Source organism: Camelus ferus, chromosome 17 (genome assembly GCF_009834535.1).
Source record: "Camelus ferus isolate YT-003-E chromosome 17, BCGSAC_Cfer_1.0, whole genome shotgun sequence".
Taxonomy (NCBI): Eukaryota; Metazoa; Chordata; class Mammalia; order Artiodactyla; family Camelidae; genus Camelus; species Camelus ferus.
Genome location: NC_045712.1, coordinates 46,162,346 through 46,183,752, shown reverse-complemented (window position 1 = coordinate 46,183,752; position 21,407 = coordinate 46,162,346). Strand labels below are relative to the sequence as shown.

General features: G+C 42.4%; 1 protein-coding gene and 1 non-coding gene across 3 annotated transcripts in view; one reads left to right on the top strand and one right to left on the bottom strand.

Annotated features, from left to right (window-relative positions):
- GPD1L (glycerol-3-phosphate dehydrogenase 1 like) overlaps positions 1-21,407 on the top strand; it is a 157,795-nt gene that overhangs the window by 56,723 nt on the left and 79,665 nt on the right. The window lies entirely within an intron of this gene.
- On the bottom strand, positions 5,177-5,249 carry TRNAI-AAU. Its single transcript has one exon. It is a non-coding gene; the product is annotated as a tRNA-Ile (tRNA).

The window sequence follows — 21,407 nt, the reverse complement described above, 5'->3', positions numbered from 1 at the left end:
TCTTTTTCATTACAGGTTACTACAAGATATTGAATATAGTTCCCTGTGCTGTACAGTAGGACCTTGTTGTTTATCTATTTTATATATAGTAGTGTGTAACTGCTAATCTTGAATTTACCCCTTCCCCCTGACTCCCCTCCCAGTGACCATAAGTTTGTTTTCTGTGTCTTTTAGTCTGTTTGTTTTGAGGGGGGAGGTAATTAGGCTTATTTATTTTTAGAGGAGGTACCAGGGATTGAACCAAGGACCTTGTGCTTGTTAGGCACGTGCTCTAGCACTTGAGCTATACGCTCCCCCTTCTATGGCTTTTAGTCTGTTTCTGTTTTGTAAATAAGTTCATTTGTCTAATTTTTTTAGATTCCACATGTAAGTGATATCATACAGTATTTTTCTTCTCTTTCTGGCTTACTTCACTTAGAATGACATTCTCCAGGTCCACCCATGTTGCTGCAAATGGCATTATTTTATTCTTTTTATATTCTCCTGTACTTTTGCACTCTTTAGTCTCATTTCTGGGAGATAATATAAATCATATTTTAAATATTTTATTACATACTGTCACTCGAATTTGTTTATTTTTAAATGGTAACTTTCTATTATATGCATAAACCTCAAGATAGTTATCCGTTTCCCTATTGATGGCATATAAGTTGTTGAAGTTTTTCTCTAATAAGGAAAATAATGGGAGGAGATCCCTGTGCATGCCTCCTGTGTACATGGGCGGGACTTTCTCATATGCAAAAGCAGCAAGTCATGGGAGATACACTCTTCAAATTTACTCAAATACTGCTAAATTGCTTTCCAAAGATTTTGGAACAGTCTACTTTCTCACCAGCAATACATGGGAATTCTCATTTCTCCACATTTAGCACAGCATGCACTAATTTTCACAGTTCTTTTGCCAGTCTGGTGGGTCTGAATTGGTATCTGGTTGATGTTTTAATGTTTATTTCCCTGATTTCCAAGGAGGTTGAGCCTCTTTCCTTTTTTTTTTTTTTTTTTTTTTTTAGTGATACCCTTATGTTTAGACCCCCTTTTGTTTGTATTTTGGTGGAGGGTAGTTAGGTTTATTTATTTACTTATGGCGGTACTGTGGACTGAACCCTGGACCTCGTGCATGCTAAGCACATGCTGTGCCACTGAGCTGTACCCCAACCCCCGCCAGCTTCTTTCCGTGTGTATATTGACCCTTCTGGTTTCCTTTTTGTGGATTGTCTGTGCACATCTTCTATTTTCCTATTGGGTTGTTTGCCTTTTTATAGTTTTTTTAATAGACCTGCTCCTACAGGTTTTTACATAATCTCTACATGACACATTCTGCACATCATATGCATAATATGTAAAGATAGCATATGAAGAACATAAGGTATATTGCATGTATAACACATTAAAATGTATGTTCTTTATGTTTGGCTGCTTATATGCACTGCAAAGATCATTCAATAATTTTTTAACAGCTTTTTGAGATATTCACACATCATAAAACTCAATCATTTAAAGTGTATAATTCAATGGGTTTTTTAGCCAATTTAAAAATATTTACATGACCTCCTAAAGAAACCCCATGCCTTTTAGCTAGCTCCCTTCCCCACCCCCGCAATCCCTCCAGCCCTAAGCAACCACTAATTTGCTTTCTGTCTCTATAAATATGCCAATTCTGGACATTTCATATAAATAGAATATTTAATACTTGGTCTTCTGTGACTGACTTCTTTCAGGTAGCATGATATTTTTCAGATTTATCCCTGTAATATGTGTCAGGACTTCGTCCCTTTTTTTTAAAAACATTTTTTTATTGAGTTATAGTCATTTTACAATGTTGTGTCAAATTCCAGTGTAGAGCACAATTTTTCAGTTATACATGAACATATATATATTCATTGTCGCATTTCTTTTTTTTCGCTGTGAGCAGGACTTTGTCCCTTTTTATGGGCAAATCATATTCCACTGTAGGGATATTTTTGTTTACTGATTCATTGGTTGAAGTAATGTTTTCTGAAAAGTGTAACCAAAATTGAACATTATTCTGATTTCTGCTCATCTGATCTGATTGCTTACCCCTATCCTCCTCCCTCCAAAGAAAAGAAAAGTTTTTTTGACCAAAATGAGGCGAAGGTTTATCACTGGCTTTGTTTGTACCGTATTGATGAGAATTCTTTGTCCAATCCCCATAATTAAAGAGGTGGCTCTCGGGACCCTCGTTCAGCCCTGGAGCAAAAGCATCCCTGTCCCCTGAAGCGCGTTAGAAATGCAGACTCTCAGCCTCCCCAGACTTTTGTTGGAATTAAACTCCACTTTCATGGGCTCCCCGGGTGAGTCGTATGCCCATTAAAGTTAGAAAAGCAATGTTTGCTACACCACTATTTCTTTTTTTTCCCTCCCTTTCTTTTTTTTAATTCTTATTTTTTATTGAAGTGTAGTCAGTATATAATGTTAGTTTCAGGTGTACAGCAAAGTGATTCAGTTTTATATATATACATATATGTTTTATCAGTTTGTTTTCCATTATGGCTCATTACAAGAAATTGAATACAGTTCCCTGTGCTATACAGTAGGCCCTTGTTTATCTATTTTTTATGTAGTAATGTGTCTCTGTTAATCCCAAACTCCTAGTGTAGCCCTCCCCTCCTCTCCCCCTGGTAACCACAGTTTGTTTCCTAAACCAATGTTTCTTACCTGGAAGGCTTTGCAACAACGATTTTCAGAGATTCAGATTCACTAGTCCCAGACTCCCAGGGTGACTCCACTGACCAGCTGGCCCAAGCAGCCCTGACACAGATATATCTTAGGAGCAATCTCAGATTTTTTTCTGTAAACCACTTTAATTTAGGAATATGTGTTCTACACATTTTAAGCCACACGGTTTACTGTTCCGTTTAGCAGAACTGACGGGAGGGCTCCTGGGAAAGGATCCACGTGTCCCTTTTCTAAGGAATTGGAGTGTGACGGCCAGTTCCGCCTTCTGCTCTCTGACCTCGCTCTCCGAGTGAGCATTCAAAGCTCTGCTGACAAAGATGGTCTGTTTCGCAGAAAACACAGCTGAAGCCCCTGCGAAGGACGTGCTGTCAATGATGTGCTAGTTTTTTCTCGGTCCATTTTCAGCATCCGGTGTACAAACTTGCTCTGCAAGGAACGTCTCCTGCTTTAAGCAGGGTTTACCCCTCAACGACTTCTTTCCTGCTTCTGCCCTCAGATGAAATACAATGAGGACAAACATCTTGGGTAGACCCCAGGATGTCTCTTTTTAAATAAACCCGATCCAGATCTGATCTTTGCTAAGGAAGCTGTGGCAGCAGCAAGCTGTCAAATCTATTTCCCTGCCTTCTTGTTTATGGATTTCCTGCCATGCACTGGCTCCCGAGAATGTGCAGTTTCGTGCCCTGTCCTGTCGTTGGGATCTCGTGGCTGCAGTAACCAGCTCACGGCTCCGAGAGGCAGTACAGCTCCACCTTGCATGTCCGTCAAAGTTTTCGCCATTTTATGGGGCGTGGTCTACATCCCCTTGTCACTTACAATCCCGCCCAATATCTGTCTTGGAGAGTGTCACAACAGTGTCGCCGCACTGGGGCTGAGGCCACTTTTCCGAGTTAAAGGAATCAGGAAGGAGGGTAGGGAAGGTACGTTTCTCCTGTGCATCCTGCCATTAGCCAGCTCACAGATCCATGCGCAAAGTCCTCGGAACTTTTCGTTCCATGATTTGCAGCCACCTCGGAGCGTGGGGTCGCTCTGACTTATTGAAAGGAGTGCACGCCCAAGAATCAAAGGCCCCGAGGTTCCTTAAATGCACACCCCGCGGGGCACTCACGGGTGTCGGGTGGCTTCTTGGGTTCTCTTCATGGATAGCTGAGTCGCTAAGCTGTTAACTTGATCTCCTTCTCTCATCCTGGGCCAAGGAACCCTGCTTTATTTTCCAGACACCGAGTGCTAAATCTCCTGTGTTCGTGACACTTTCCTGATTCCAACTCTGGGACATCCCCTATAACTTAAAGCAGACTCCTTGGAGGGTTTTAAACCAATAAAGAGTTCTCAAACCTGGGCAACACAAAGTGTGCGTCTCAGTTGGAGAGAGGACAGACCTCGGCTGACCCAGCATTTCAAAGCTCTCTCCACGGAACAGGTTCTGCATTAAGAGAAGCCAGGATAGCTTGCTTAGTGCCTAGTACCCGGGCCTCCCGGCGTCAGTCACTCCTGTTTTTGATCTTTGCGAAAGGTATTTGCTTAATTTGCTGGTCCGCTGCCTCTCTGATCGCATTGCAGGTCTGCGCCTGTGTGCATGTGTCCCTTGTAAATAACAGCCTGTTCTGTTCTTTCAGTCCGCCCTTGCTGACTCCCCAGTCTGCCCTTTTAATTTTTGAAAACTGGTTTCATTGTTTTCAATTAGGACTCTAATAAATAATTTAGTAGCCTGAGCCTGAGTCCCCGCCTCCCGGAGGTGGGAGCACGTGCGCCATGTTTATTGGCGATTTCCACCGAAGGGCGTTGAGCCGTTTGCAACGAGATTTGTTTTCCCACCACAACTCATGAGCATCTCTGATGTCTTTTGTAAACTCCAGCCAGCGTGCTTCTGCACCTGCTGCTCTAACAAGGGTTTGATGTGCACATAGTTCCTTTCACTTTAGTACTTTCTCTGCAGGAGCCTCTGTGTTCAGACACAGTTCAGAGAGCTGACTTCTCTGTTGGTTTCTGTAAGAGGACCTTCTGAAACAATAGCCTGGAGTGTGTGTGTGTGTGTGTGTGTTTGTGTGTGTGAGCGAGAGAGAGGTGGGGAAGGGAGGATGTGAAACAGTGCCCCATGAATTGATTTAATTTGCTCATTCTGCCTTAGTTTCTAGGTCTGTCTTTTCCTGTCCTCAACACACTACTCCAGCTTTCCCTCCCCTCTTGTTTCTCTCCTTCACTTCCCACCACTACATCCAGTCCCGCCCACCTTAACTAACCTTAATACACATTATATAGAATTCCACGAATTCTTCCATGTTAACTGAACTTAAGTTTTAGTGTGCTGTTATTACATTATAGCAGAATGGAAGAAATTCTTTTTTTCCTTAAAGAAAAGGAAGGGGTGGCAATGGAAATGCCACCTTCTTCCTCTCAGCTTTTAAAATGCCATATATATGGGGTTTTCTTTTTTCTTTTTGGGGGGGTAATTAAGTTTATTTTTTAGTTTTTGTTTTAATGGAGGGACTAGGGATTGAACCCAGGACCTCATGCATATTAAGCATGAGCTCTACCACTGAGCTATGCCCTCCCCCCATATATAAGGTTTTGTTGTCAAATTTTCAATCATCCTGTAAGATCCCACTTTTTTCATTTTACATTCAATCAAGAGCATTAGTAGTTTGAGATTAACAGACACAGTACTATACATAAAACAAAGGACAAGGACCTATTGTATAACACAGGGAAGTATATTCAAAATCTTATAATAAACTATAATGGAAAAGAATCTGAAAGAGTGTATATATGTATATGTGTAACCGAATCACTTTGCTGTGCACCTGAAATTAAAAATTAATACAACATTGTAAATCAACTAGACTTCTATAAAAAATTTTTTTTAAAAAAAGAATATTTCCCCAGAGTATTAAATATTCTTAAAAAATGCATTTAACTATTTGTAAGTTGATAACATTTTAGTGTTTGTTTCTTTTTAATTTTAGGATATACAACTTAATTATAACCATTGTTATATTGCAGGAACTAGAATTACAGGATTTAAAGGGCATATTTTAAAAGCTTCCAGTCATGTAGGCGGGCCAGGCTTACTGCCTATCCAGCTGGCTCAGCAATGTCTTGGAAAAATACATCTTTGCCCATTCATTAGGTGAGAACGATGTCTTGATATTTTAATGTGCATTGCATTGAATTGAAGACTCAGGGATAACAGCAGTAAGAGAAGGAAAGAAGTTTACTTGCAAGAAATGTGAGACACCCAGAAGGACCTGCTATTCAGATCAAAACCACAGCAGGTTATTAGAGCCAAACACGGCAAAATTACTGAGGTTCCTGAATTTACACTTGGTATGTTCATGACCAAAAACCTGCAATTTTCTTACAGAGCTACAATTTCTGCGAAGTTGTGGCCAGACTTCAGACAGCAGCATTGCAAAAGTCAGGGATAACGTTGTTTGCATTAAGTAGTCAGCACCTCACAGGCGATGCCCGGCATTCATTTATTTGGGGGGCTGGAATTAGGGCTGAAAGTGTTTATTCTCCCCTAATGGTGGGACTTGGAGGCACGATGTTGGTTTTGCTTCCACAAGACTTTGCATGTGTGGAAAGGATCGTGTGTTTCTTCTTTTGTAACTATATGTTTGTGTCTTGTGCCCTGTTTCATTTTATTGGAGTTTATCTTTTGTTTACTGGATTACTTCTGTTTACTTGCTATATATTAAAAATCCATTGTTATATATTGCAAAAAGAAATTGTCCTCTGTCACCTGACTTTTGATTTATTATATTTTTATCATAGCTAACACTTGTATTTTTATGTAGTCAAATCCATTGATTATTTCCTTTCTAATATATTTTGGTACCATGCTTAGAAAGTCTTTCCCAGCTCTTTCATTATTGCTTACAGGCAGCCACGGAATGGAAGAAAACATTTACAAATCACTTATCTAGATAAGGAGCCAATATACAGAATTTACAAAGAATTCCTATAACTCAACAATGAAAAACCAAACAACCTGGTTAAAAAGTGGGAAAAGGACTTGAAGAGACATTTCTCCAAAGCAGATATACAAATGGCCGATGAGCCATGAAAAGATGCTCAACATCACTAGTTATTACAGAGATGCAAATCGAAACCATGGTGGATACCACTTTCCATCCATTCGGATCGCTATTGAAAAAGAAAAAACAGGAAATAACAAGTGTTAGTGAGAACGTGCAGAAATTGGACCCCTTGTGCTCTGCTGGTGGGAATGTTAAATGGTGCAACTGCTTTGGAAAATAATACAGGGTTTCCTCAAAAAACTAAAAATAGAATTACCCCCTGATCCAGCCATTCCACTTCTGGGTATATGCCCGAATGAACTGAAAGCAGGTATCTGTACACCCCAAAGGTGGAAGCAACCCTATCGATGGATGAATGGATAAACAAAATGCAGTCTGTACATGCAAGAAATATTATTTAATTAATTAATTATTATTATTATTATTAATTATTATTAAATTAAATAATATTATTAAAAAGGAAGAAAATCCTGCCATTTGCAACAGCATAGATAAACCCTGAAGACACTATGCTACGTGAAATAAGCCAGAAATGAAAGGACACACACTGTACAATTCCACTTATACAGAGTACATTTAAGGTCCCTAGAGGAGTCACATTCAGGGGTAGAAAGCAGAATGGCAGTTGCCAGGGACTGAGAGGAGAAGGAAATGGGAAGCTGTTTAATGGATACAGGGTTTCAGGTTTGCGAGGTGAAAACATTCTCGAGATGGGTGGTGGTGATGGTTGCACAACAGTGCAAATGTGCTTAATGCCACTGAGCCCGTATACTAAAAAATGGCTAAAATGGTTTTATGTTACATATATTTTACAACAACTTTAAAAAAGATATTACTTATATTTTCTTTTCTTTCTTTTTTCTTTTTCGAAATTTTTTATTGAAGTGTAGTTGATTTACAATGTTAGTTTCAGGTGTACAGCAAAATGATTCAGTTACACATAAATGTATTTTTTTCTTTTCAGATTATTTTCCATTATATGTTATTACAAAAAATGGAATATAGTTCCCCGTGCTGTATTTTCTTTTCATACTTTGTAATTGTGCTGCGGTTTTTTCAGGAACCATTCTGATGGCAAGTCCCATCCACTGTGCAAGCGTCACCCGGTGGTGGTGGGAGGGCGGTGGTTGGGGGCCTGGTGACAACTAAACCAAAGGTGAGGTAGCAACGGGGCAGACCCTGGGAGACAGCTGGGTGTGTTAGGCTCTTTGCTGCCAAGGTATACAAGTTTGCTTAGGATGACCACTGGTTCCAGTTTTGTTGTGTAACAGACTATCCCGAACTTTATGGATTAACCTTTTTATTCCATCACACAGTCTGTGGATTAGCCCTGTGGGCAGGGTTCGGGGCGAGCAATTCTTCTCCTCCTGGTGTTGACTGAGGTCACTCAGTGTTACTCAGCAGCGGGGATGGGTTTGTCTGGCGTATCCAACATGGCACCTTGGTGGGGCTGCCTGGAGGGCTGGGCTCAGCTGGGACTGTCAGTTGAAGAGCCTACACATGACCTATTCAAATAGTGCTTTCCGGGTAACCAGATTCTTTTTCTTGCCTGTTTTGGGAAGTGAGGAGTTTATTTATTTACTTGTTTTAATGGAGGTACTGGGGATTGAACCCAGGACCTCATGCATGCTAAGCACACGTTCTACCACTGAGCTATACCCTCCCCCCTGAGTTCTTACATGGTGGCTCAGGGCTCCCTGAGAGAAGGTCTCAAGAGAACCAGATGGAAACTGAATATCTTTTGACCTAGTGTTGGAAGTCACATCTTGCTACTTCTGCATTTTGTTGGCTACAACCTAAGGTCACCCCTAGACTCAAGGAGAGAGAAATTATAAACCACCTTCCATTGGGGAAGTGGTGGGGTCACATTGAGGGGAGCATTTGGGCTGGAGATACTGTTGTAGCCATCCTTAGAAAATCCAGTGTATCCCATTGTTAAGAGAAAGGGGATTTATTGTAAAACACAAAAGACTAGAAGTAGGAAAACCCCGAAATGGAGGCGGAACAGGACCAGCCGTAGTCGGTCTGACCTGCTGCATAATCTGCTTGCATCTCTCCCTTCTCAGTTTTCCTTAGTCTTCCTCAATTTCCTTTGACCTGTGCTCTCCTTCCAAGCCTCCCAACAGCCCCTCGCCCGTGACCTACCGTGGCCTCTCCTGCCTTTCTCAGTCTTCCCCCAGAGTGTCTTAGTTCAGGTTCCTGAGGCTCGGATTGGCTCAGCTCGGATTTCTCGGTAGCCCAGGGCTTAGTCATGGGAGGGGCGGGTACAGGCTGGAAGTACTGTGAAAGAGAAGCTGGTATCAGATCACACTGCCTCCGGTTTTCACACCCGGCTGCACATCTGAATCACCTGGGCAGCTTTAAAAAAAAAAATCCTCTTGGCCTGGATTCTGATTTAATTGGTTTAGGGTTAGAGACTGAGCAGGGGTATTTTTTAGGTCCATGCATCTCCTACAGTCAGGTAACTCTGTGGTACCCTGGGAAGGACCAAGAGGTATGGACAGCAAGCTTGCCTGGGGAGTATCATTTCCCAGACCGGGAAAGAAAAACAGGCTTTTCTTGTTTTTGTCTTTGATCGTGTATTGTTTTTTGTTTGTTTGTTTGTTTGTTTGTTTTTTAACATTTTTTATTGATTTATAATCATTTTACAATGTTGTGTCAAATTCCAGTGTTCAGCACAATTTTTCAGTTATTCATGGACATATACACACTCATTGTCACATTTTTTTCTCTGTGAGTTATCATAACATTTTGTGTATATTTCCCTGTGCTATACAGTGTAGTCTATTCTACAATTTTGAAATCCCAGTCTATCCCTTCCCACCCTCCACCCCCCTGGTAACCACAAGTCTGTATTCTCTGTGAGTCTATTTCTGTCCTTTATTTACGCTTTGTTTTTGTTTGTTTGTTTTTGTTTTTGTTTTTTAGATTCCACATATGAGTGATTTCATATGGTATTTTTCTTTCTCTTTCTGGCTTACTTCACTTAGGATGACATTCTCCAGGAGCATCCATGTTGCTGCAAATGGCATTATGTTGTCGGTTTTTATGGCTGAGTAGTATTCCATTGTATAAATATACCACCTCTTCTTTATCCAGTCACCTGTTGATGGACATTTAGGCTGTTTCCATGTTTTGACTATTGTAAATAGTGCTGCTATGAACATTGGGGTGCAGGTGTCATCCTGAAGTAGATTTCCTTCTGGATACAAGCCCAGGAGTGGGATTCCTGGGTCATATGGTAAGTCTATTCCTAGTCTTTTGAGGAATCTCCACACTGTTTTCCATAGTGGCTGCACCAAACTGCATTCCCACCAGCAGTGTAGGAGGGTTCCCCTTTCTCCACAGCCTCTCCAGCATTTGTCATTTGTGGATTTTTGAATGACGGCCATTCTGACTGGTGTAAGGTGATACCTCATTGTAGTTTTGATTTGCATTTCTCTGATAATTAGTGATATTGAGCATTTTCTCATGTGCTTTTTGATCATTTGTATGTCTTCCTTGGAGAATTGCTTGTTTAGGTCTTCTGCCCATTTTTGGATTGGGTTGTTTATTTTTTTCTTATTGAGTCGTATGAGCTGCTTATATATTCTGGAGATCAAGCCTTTGTCGGTTTCACTTGCAAAAATTTTCTCCCATTCCGTAGGTTTTCTTCTTTGATCGTGTATTGTTGCTCGTTTGTTTTTTTCACAAATGAAATCTCAAAAAATTTTTGTGAACTGGAAGGGACCTTAGAGACATTTACAGATATGGAATAGGACAACCAGTTCATCTGGGTTTGTCTGGAACTGTCCCAGTTTTAGCACCAAAAGACCCACCAAGTCCCAGGGAAATCCCTCAGTGCCAGGTAAACCAAGAAGGCTGGTCACCCTACATGGAAACCCATTAGCAATCCCTCCCCATTCTCCCTGGCTCCCAGTTGCTGCCAACCTCTTGTATCTGCTCTGTCTCTATGGATTCGCCTATCCTGGACATTTCATATAAATGGAATCCTGTAGTATGTGGCCTTTTGTATCTGTCTTATTTCATTTAGCATAGTTGTTTTTAAGGTTCATTCATGTTGTAGCATGTCTCAGTACGTCATTTCTTTTTATGGCTGAATAATATTCCATTGTATGGATAGACCACGTCATCAGTTGATGGACATTTGGGTTGTTGCCACTTTTTGGTTATTATTAATAATGCTGCTATAAACATTTATGTGCAGGTTTTTGTGTGGATATATGTTTTTAACTTTCTTCTATATACACCTAAGAGAGGAATTGCTGGGTCACATGGTAATGTTAACATTTTGAGGAACCGCCATTGCTGTTTTCCACAGCAGCTGCACCATTTTATGTTCCCACCAATAGTGCACAAAATTTCTGCCCTCCACATCCTTGCCAACACCTGTTATCATATTTTTTTTTATTATAGCCATTCTATTGGGTGTGAAGTGGTATCTCATTGAGGTTTTGATTTGAATTTCCTTGATGACTAATGATGTTGAGCATCTTTTCATATACTTATTGGCCATTTGTATATGTTCCTAGAGAAACTGAATTTAAACATGTAGGAAGTGCCTCTCCTGTACTGGCTCCAAGTAAGGTCCTAGGAGATAAAGATGAAATGGCGAGGTCCTGGCCTTCAAGGAGCACTCAGTCTGAGACAGAGGCAAGGAGTCAAAGAGGTGGACTTAAGAGTTAAGTCTTTGATGGACATCTCTACAAGGTGAGAGGGTCAGGCACAGGGAGGCTCAGAAAAGGCCCCGCCATGAACTTGACCCAAGAGCTGTGGCTGGGAGCAACCTGGCCATTATACCAAGGAAGTCACAAAAGTCCTTCAGAACTAGGGTGTCTGTATGTCCTGCTTTCCCCAGATCAATCCTGATTTACTCCTGTTATCCCAATTTAAGTATCTGTACCCCCCTTTACTGTCAGAATACCCATTTGATATTTACAGTGTTTCAAAATATTTTCCTAAGAGATTATTACAATTGCAAAGGGAAAAACAGTAATTTCATAGTAGAGAAATCTGGCAGACATGTAACCCCATGAATAACCAAGGTTACCATCATCACTAACGGGACAAAGAGATGTTATGTGCCTCCTGATATGATATGCAGAGAAAGACAACAATATTTTTGTGGTATTTTTGCCAAAAATACATAAACTGAATCTAATCACTTAGAAACATCAGACAAACACAAATTGAGGGCCATTCTGAAAAATAACTGGTCTATACTCTTGAAAGGCAAAAGGACTATTCTAGATTATAGAAGCCCAAAGAGAAATGACAACTCAGTGCAATGCATAGTACGGGGTGAGCTCCTGGGTGGAATAAAAGAACATTAGTGAGTCACGTGGTGAACTCTGAATAAAGTCAATGGGTTAGATAATAGTACTGTTAGTGTAGAATGTCCTGGGTGTGGAATGGATGGTAAATAATGTGACCTCCCTCTCTAGAACCCAAGGAGAACCCAGCTCTCTCCACTCCCAGCCTGTGGACCTCTTGCCATCAACCATCCCAGCTGGCCACTCAGCCCTTCCACCACTGAGGGGGCATCCAGATAAACAGGACCCCAGTCATGCCAGTGCCAACCTGGTCACCACTACACCTATGAGGTTCTTTGGCATCTAAATGACCGAATGCTTAAGGACTCAGCCAAGGAAACCACTGCTCTGCTTTTCTCAATAGTCAGAAGTAAGGTTCTCAAACAAAAAAGGAAAAGGAAAAGGAAAAAAAAAAAAAACAGTGAGAAGTTGGCTTTTTTGTAGTCATTTCAGCTTCCCTGCTGAGTGGCTGAGGGCTCCTTGGAGCTGATTTTCTGGCCACTGGTCCTTTATGACCTGCAGGCCAACTGATTCCTGCAGAAAGCCTGTTTTTACTTCCAACTACAGCGTCTCACCTGCTTTATGCCTCTTAAAATAAGGGAATCCTCTCAGGACCGAAGTAAAAAATGTGGACATTTTGGGCAGGCTAATAACTGGGCATTCCCTCAAACTGATATTATTTAAATATTTGCTAAATGGGAGTAGAAGGAACTGAGCTTCTGTTCATGCACAGGCGCAGGCAGTTCACTGCATACACCTCTGCTGGCCGGGGCGGGCAGTGGCCTGAACACATAGGGAAAAAAGCGGGGGAGGTATAGCTCAGTGGTAGAGCGCACGCTTAGTATGCACGAGGTCCTGGGTTCAGTCCCCAGTACATCCTCTAAAAATAAATAAACCTAATGACCTCCCCCCTAACAAAAAAATTTCCCTGTGTCTGTAGTCCCTGTCTTCCATTTTCTTTTAGGATTTTGCAGAATTAAGTTACTCATTCAGTTTATCGCTTACTATCAAGAGTGGACCATGCCTCACTCTTTTTTAAAAATTTTACTAATTTATTTTTTATTGAAATATAGTTGATTTACTCTCACTCTTTGTTTGTTTGTTTGTGTTTTTTGGGGCGGTGGTAATTAGGTTTATTTACTTATTTAACAGAGGCGCTGGGGATTGAACCCAGGACCTCATGCATGCTAAGCATGTGCTCTACCACTGAGCTATAACCTCTCCCCCACCTCCTTTAAGACACTAGAGGCTCCACGAGGCAGGGATTGGGTCTGCCGTGTCCTCTATGAGATCGCAGGGCCTGGCCAGAGAAAGGGCTCAATGCACAGTTAATGAAGGATAAAGAAATCCTCAGTTCCCCTCGGGGTGCACCGCTGGGGACACTTCAGTGGCTGATGGTTTGATGGGCAACAGTTGCTGTTTACTGGCATGACAGGCATCATTGCTTGTCCACCATCCTGAATATGGTCACACTGGCCACCAAGCTTAGGCCGTGATGTGGGACGAACTGGATAGGGATCTTCAAATACCCAGAGAGCAGTGGAAGATGTTGTGTCTTGGTCCAGAGTCCAGAACTGCACTCCTGGGTGAGGGAGGCGGGGTCCGAGGTTGCCCTGCTCATCTTCCCACAGGGATGACTGCTGGGCGACGGGAGGGGCACAGCCTTGCACGCGGTATGCTCTCTCCCACCGAAAAGCTTGAGAGGACCCCTCTACTGAGGGAAGGCTTTTGTTACCTCCCAAATAACGTGTACTAGGTTCTCTCAAATACAGAGAAAGATGAAGAAGAAAACAAAGATGGTCCTTAATCTACCACCTAGGAAACTACCAAAGGTGAAAAAGTACTGGAAAGTATTTGAAACTTTTTTTTTTTAATTCTGCTTGTTCCAGTTTACATTGGTAGTGGAAACGGAGGTGGTATTTTTAGCTGGAGCCAGATTGTCTTGAAGGAAGGTCTTGAATGTCTGCCCCGCAAACCTAGATTTTAACTCAGATGATCTTAAGCAGCTTTTTAAATTTTTGGTTTTTTAATTTTTTGTGGGGGAGGGAGTCACTTAGGTTTATTTTTTATTTTATTTTATTATTTATTTATTTATTTATTTATTTATTTATTTATTTATTTATTTAATGGAGGTACTGGGGACAGAACCCAGGACCTCGTGCATGCTAAGCACGCGCTCTACCACTGAGCTGTTACCCTCCCTCCTCAAGTGGCTTCTTGCATTTTGGGGCCAAAGCTGGCATTCACAAGCTGAAGGGTTCAGCAGAACAAGTTATTTTGAGAAACCTATGTGAGTCGCTGCCTGCCGCGAGGATCCTCTAACTTGAAACTTCACACCTCAGAGCAGAAACTTCCAGAAAGCAATGAATCCCATTTACTGCTAAGCCTGCCGGGTTTGTTTCTTTAAACATAAATCTCCACACCTTCCACCCAAACCTGCAGTTATATTGTCAGAATTAGGTCTATAAAGTAACACAAGTCCTCTCCTGGGGTTGTAACCAGAGAACCCATTTGTCAGAGCTCTGGCCTTGTTCCTGTCACCCTGTGGAGGAGGGGAGGAGCAGCCTCTATGAGCAAGCCCTGTGGGGACAGCTACTGATTTGTCCACTCATGATAGCATGCCTGCTGGCCTATGCCTGGCCCTTTCCCTGCCCCTAGCCCCATGCCTAGGGCCACCTGCTTTCAGCTCTCACCCCCTGGGCCACTGTGATTGGTAAGTCCCTGTCCCAAAATAGGCCAATAGCATTGTTCAATCTCTTACCGCTGTCATTGGCACAAAGATCTACCCCAAACTGGGCCAAAGGCAAGAGGGCATCCCTCTCAGATGACGGAGCTTAAGGTGGGAGCCTGAGACTCACAGAGGGCCACGCTGTCCCTGCCTGGGAGAAATCCACCAGAGGGAATGACGGCAACACAAGGTGTTTCCAAAAGGTGGCCCCGGTTATGTTTCTCATGGCGCATGCTTTTCCAGGACCTGGCCACGCTCCACTACAAGGAGGGGTTTATGACTCTCCCCAGCCCTTGAAACAGAATGGGCCTCTGTGATGGCCTCCGCTGATGGAGAGGACAGAGCCCTCCTATCTGACTCTGAGGCCGGCGCTTAAGAGGCAACACAGCTTAACCCCCTGACTCCCTCTCTCTGACGCTCTTGCACTTCGAATCCAGCTCTCACGCTCTCAGTAGCCACATGAAGAGACCCACACCTGGGGCCCTGAGCGCCAGCTGACCTCCCAGTCGACAGCACGATTGGGTTACCTTAGAAGCAGACCCTCCAGCCCTTAGTTGAGAGCCTTCCTTTCTCTGCCAACCCCTGTCCAGTGCAAATTCCTGAGCATAACAATCGATTTGTTGTTTTAAGTTACTACTTTTGGAGGTGGTGTGTTATATAACAATACACAATTGTTATACTCAGGAACACGGAGAGTCACAGTGGTTTTTGAGTTCCACTGTCTGTGACGTCTGCCAGCACCTTCTTGAGGTCATGAGAGCCTTGCAAAAATCCTCTTTTATCTAAGGTCATTGGGTTTCTGTCACTTGCTATTGAGAGAATCCTGATTAACACTGGTGGTCATGATTAAGGAAGGGTTCTGCTCAAATAAGAAAATTTCCTGGGGGAGGGTATAGCTCAGTGGTAGAGTGTGTGCTTGGCACACACAAGGTCCTGGGTTCAATCCCCAGCACCTCCATTAAATAAACAAAAAACAAACAAACTAAACTTAATGACCTCCATCCCTCCCCCAAAGTAAAAATAAATATATTAATTAAATAGTTGGACCCAAAAAAAATTTTTTTAAAAGAAAATTTCCTGACACCTGCAGGTCTGGGTACACTGCCGAGACACTAACTTCTAGACTACTAAGTTTCAAGATGAATAAAATTGCTGCCACACCACCCTCACCTTAAAAAAAAATCTGTAATGACAGAATTGCCAACTTTAATTTTGTTACTTTAAACCCCTTTTAAATATTCAACTGCTGTCTACTTTTACTATTATCTTAGCTAAGAAAGGATATGTAAACATTCACAATGTAAGAAGGACACAATCTCAGAGTAAAGAAGAGGGCTTTAAATTGAATATATTTGGTGCCATGCAAAATTGACCACACTGACATTTTCTCCCCTTTTTACTGTGGCACAGTGAAAGGTTTATCATAGTCAGACACTGGTCCTTGACATCTGGATATTGGAAAGTTGGCTGGGTACTAAGGGGGGAGGGGAGCAAAGCTGAGAACAGCACGGTCTGCTCTCAAAGAACAAACGTTAAAGAACCCTGGGATGGTGGCTGAAGAGGTGGCTGACCTGGCTTGGCTGGCCCTTCCCAGCGGTGTTTTGTCCAGAGTTGTCCTTCTCCAGAGAGACCTGGATGTTAATGGGGACCTTGCTTCATGAAGCAGTACTGAATATAGTGTTTGGTATGCAGATTTGAGAACCAGAAGACAGCCAGGTGTAAATCTCAGTGTCAATCACTTGTTTTTTGTTTTGTTTTGTTTTGTTTTGTTTAAGTTGGGCAATTTACTTCTCAGTTTCCTTGACTGCTTTGCTTTTTTTTTTACTTTAAGTATTGTCAGTTTACAACGTTGTGTCAGTTTCTGGTGTACAGCATAATGCTTCAGTCATACATATACATATATATTCATTTTCATATTCTTTTTCATTATGGGTTACTATAAGATATTGAATATAGTTCCCTGTGTTATACAGAAGAAACTTGTTTATCTATTTTATGTATAGTAGTTAGTATCTGCAAATCTCAAACTCCATCTTATCCCTTCCCAATCCTTTCCCCACCTGGTAACCATAAGTTTGTTTTCTGTGTCTGTGAGTCTGTTTTTGTTTTGTAAATAAGTTTATTTGTATCTTCTTTTAAGATTCCACATATAAGTAATAACATATGGTATTTTTCTTTGTCTTTCTGGCTTACTTCACTTAGGATGACAATCTTTAGGTCCATCTATGTTGCTGCAAATGGCATTATTTTATTCTTTTTTATGGCTGAGTAGTATTCCATTGTGTAAATATACCATATCTTCTTTATCCAGTCATCTGTTGATGGACAGTTAGGTTACTTCCATGTCTGGACTGTTGTAAATAGTGCTGCTGTGAACACTCAGGTGCTTTTCAAATTAGAGCTTCCCCCGGATATATGCTCAAGAGTGGGATTGCTGGATCATATGGTAACTGTACTTCAGTTTTTTAAGGAATTTCCATTCTGTTTTCCTTAATGGCTGTACCAAATTACATTCTCACCAACAGTGTAGGAGGGTTCCCTTTTCTCCACACCCTCTCCAGCATTTATCATTTGTGGACTTTTGAATGATGGCCATGCTGACTGGTACCTCACTGTAGCTTTGATTTGCATTTCTCTGATAATTAGCAATATTGGGCATCTTGTCATGTGCCTATTGGCCATTTATATGTCTTCATTGGAGAACTGGCTATTAAATAGGAATGTCTTAGGTTGAATCTCCCAGAAATAGACCCTGAGACTAGGATTCATGGGGAAGTTATGTATCAGGAAGTGTTCCTAGAAGAAACCTGGTGGGGGAAGTATCCCGTGGGACAGGGGGAGGTCGGCTTGCTCCTGGCACGGCCACAGGGATGCAGGACTCCTGGGGAAGGTTTGCATGCATTTGCAAGCGGGCAGCCCGAGGGTGTGTTACACAAAGAACCCAAAGAGACTCAGGTGATGACTAGGGAGTGTGTGGGCAGGAAGTGGTAAAGAAATCCAAGGGGAGGCAGAACTCTGACAGCACCAAGTAGGAGATAAATGATAGTACTTACCACCTCATTTGTTGTGCTTGGTTCTTGGTCACTAGGTGATTTAAAAAGCAGAAAGAGGAGAATAAGAAGTAAGAGGAAGAAGAATAGAAGGAGGCGAGAAGGGGGAGGGGAGATGGGGATGGTGGGGAGAAGGGGAGGAGGGGGGAGGAGGGGGAGGAGGTAAGATAAGGGGGAGGGGAGACTGGTGGAGGAAGGAGGCCACCTGGTGAGCGCTAATGCCCTGTGCGCTGTCCCGCTGTCCCGTAGAGGGAAGAGCGGAACTGGCGAGGCTCAGACCCGTTCCTCTACTCGTCATGGTCAAACACAAAGCTGAGAGCAAACTACTGAACAAAGAAGTTCCTACTGTACAGCACCGGGGACTATATTCACTATCTTGTAATAGACTATAATGAAAAAGAATATAAAAGGAATATATATGTGTGTAACTGAATCACTGTGCTGTACACTTGAAACTACCCCAACATTGTAAACCAACTCTATACTTCAATTAAGAAAAAAAGTTGGGGGAGGATGTAGCTCAAATGGTAGAGCACATGCTTAGCGTGAACAAGGTCCTGAGTTCAATCCCCAGTATGCTCTCTAAACATACAGAAATAAATAAACCTAATTACCTCCCCCTAATTAATAAAAATAAATTTTTTTGAAGTTGAGAGCAAACCACTGGGCCTAAATCAGGCCTCTTCTCCTCTTGAATCTTAAAGAGATTCAAATCCTTGCCCTTGGAGACAGGCTGTCACGTGCCCCAGGCCGGCCTTTCTGCAGTGCGGGCGAGTTCTCCCTCACTCGCCTAAGCACAGGACACAGCCAGTCACGTGAGGTGGGCACACCCCGCAGGGACAGCCTGACAGCAGAGGAAAGAAGGATGGGAAGACGTGAGGAGGCTGGAGGACAGCGGGGAGGTGCAGGAAAGGACTGTGTATCCGCTACTATTACTGCGTAACAGACCATGCCGAACACAGGGGCTTCCAACCACCATTATGTTGTGCTCGCGGAGTCCCCGAATCTGGGACTTGGAAAGGACTCGGTAGGGATGACTGGCCTCTGCTCTGCAGTGTCAGGGTCACGGCTTTGAAGTGTCCGTCAGCAAGTCAATAGTGGACCTTTGCTTAGTGCATCGTGTGCCACATTTCTTCCCCGCTTCACGCCACTGCACAGAACACGCTCTGGTGGAGACCTCCCTAGACTGAGTTCAACTCCTTCAGGAAACCTTGAGCCCAACTCAGAATCTGGGAGCGTGAGATCAGTCTGCTGCTGTGTTTCATCACACCCCGACCCGGTCCCAGCCAATAGCGTCTGATGAATTGGACAGAGCTGTGCCCTTTGGAGAGCACAAGGTTGGGCATCCATTTATTGCTTCTCAGCTCCAAAAGCACCCGTCAGTATCCGCCGTCTGATAGCCGCTCGTCTCGGCTAAGTCGAGCACGATGTTAATCAAGCTTGCCCTGTAGAGGGCGCCGGAGGACACTGCAGGAGGAGGCTCCCCTGCCTTTGCTGGGGTCCACCTGGGAGGCTGGATGGATTTGAGGACATCCGCCGCGCCTGCCCCAGCCCCCAGAACACGGGCCCTCTGTGACAGCCTGGCAGTAACCTTCCAGGGCTCTGTCAGCATGGAACCCAAAGCTCCCATGTAGCCTGTGTGCTCTGAAGGGCTGGGAGCAACTCCCTGCCCTGGGAGCAACTCCCACCACCCACCCAGGCCACTGCTCCCCTGACTGCCTTCCCAAGGGTGGCCTGTAGCTTCCCAGCAGCTGCAGACCAGTTTTGGCCTGGGGGCACCAGCAAACTCCTGTCCAGCCAGCTGACCCACACCTTCTCCCATGAGATCTGAACCCCTTCCAAGCTTGGCCTTTCTTGGGTACCCACCTCAGCCTGTGCCACAGAGTTTCCTTTTATCTTACAGTTGCTCTTTTATCATAGTTACTTTTTTTTTTAATTGAAGTACCGTCAGTTCCAATGTGTCAGTTTCTGATGTATAGCACAATGTCCCAATCATGCATATACATACATATATATTCATTTTCATATTCTTTTTCATTATGGGTTATTATAAGATACTAAATATAGTTCCCTGTGCTATACAGAAGAAATGTGTCTTTATTAAATCTATTTTTATGTAAATAGTGGCTAACATTTGCAAATCTCAAACTTCCAAATTTATATCATAGTTACTTCTTTATGTAAAACTTCCCATTTAACCTATTGTACGGCTCTGCCTCTTGGTTGGACCCACACTGCTACACACATGAATTACCGTTCATTTTTACAAAAGGAAGATATCAAGAAAAAGGGTACTCTGCTCTGATTAAGGGCCCAAAAAATATAATTGTAGTTTTCCAATAATAGGAAACTTTCTTGCCAGCAAATTTGTGTTAAGGGCTTTTAGTGGCAAATAGTTATTTTTAATGTGATCTCTTGGAGCCTGGATTCATCCCATAAATCATTGGCCTGAAAATGGACAAATCCAAATCACATTAGAAATAGAATATATCAAACAGAAACAGACTCACAGACATAGAAAACAAGCTTATGTTTGGGGGTGAAGGGCCAGGGGAAGGAGTTGGAAAGGGATAAATTGAGAGTTTGAGATTTGCAGATACACACTACTCTATATAAAATAGATAAACAAGTTTTTTGTGTATAGCACAGGGAACTATGTTCAATATCTTGTAACTTATACTGAAAAAGAATATGAAAAGGAATATAAGTGTGTATACGTATGACTGAAACATGATGCTGTACCCCAGAAATTGACACAACAATGTAAACTGACTATACTTAATTTAAAAAAATAGATTATATCAGTTAAGGATCTGTTTCGTATGACAAAAGTCAAAACAAAGCAAAACCAACCTCCCCCTCTCAAAAGCCCCCAGACCTCAAATTGCTTTATCAATAAATGGACTATATTGGCTCATGAAACCAATGTGTGCAAAGACTTCAGGAGCAGTGTGATTCAGGGCCCAAATGACGTCACCATGGAAACTCCCTCTGTTGTTAGATTTATTGTCATATTATACCAATTGCCCTCTCTCTGGCAGCTTCAGGCTCTCCTCTTTTATGGCTGAAAAATAGCCCCAGCAAACATCTTCCTGTCTGACTAGTTCCAATCAGATTATATTCCTCCCCCCACCCCCACCACCACCACCAAACTGGTGAAGTGGCCAAGATTGGTGACTTAAGCCAATCAGGGCTCAGCCCTAGACCTGAGGATAGGGTCAATTCCATCTAAACCACGTGGCTGAGAATGAGGAAAGAGCAGTTTCTCAAAGGAAATCCAGGGTAACGTTTTAAAGTGGGAATAAATGCTGAGCAGTTTTTTTTTTTTTTAAAGAACAAGTGTTAAGTATAGAGAGAACTCTTAAGTGTGAAAATAACACAAAACAGAACAATCATACTCATTGGGGCAAAGAATTTGTGGAACTTTTTTTTGAGAAATAGATCTACCTTAAGGAAGGAAAAGTGAAACAGTAATGTGTAATATGAGAAAAACACTTCAGAATGCCAGCCTTGAAAATCCAGGAATCCAACATAGTAGCATTTTATTTTTTTTACTTATTTTTTTACATTTTTTTATTGA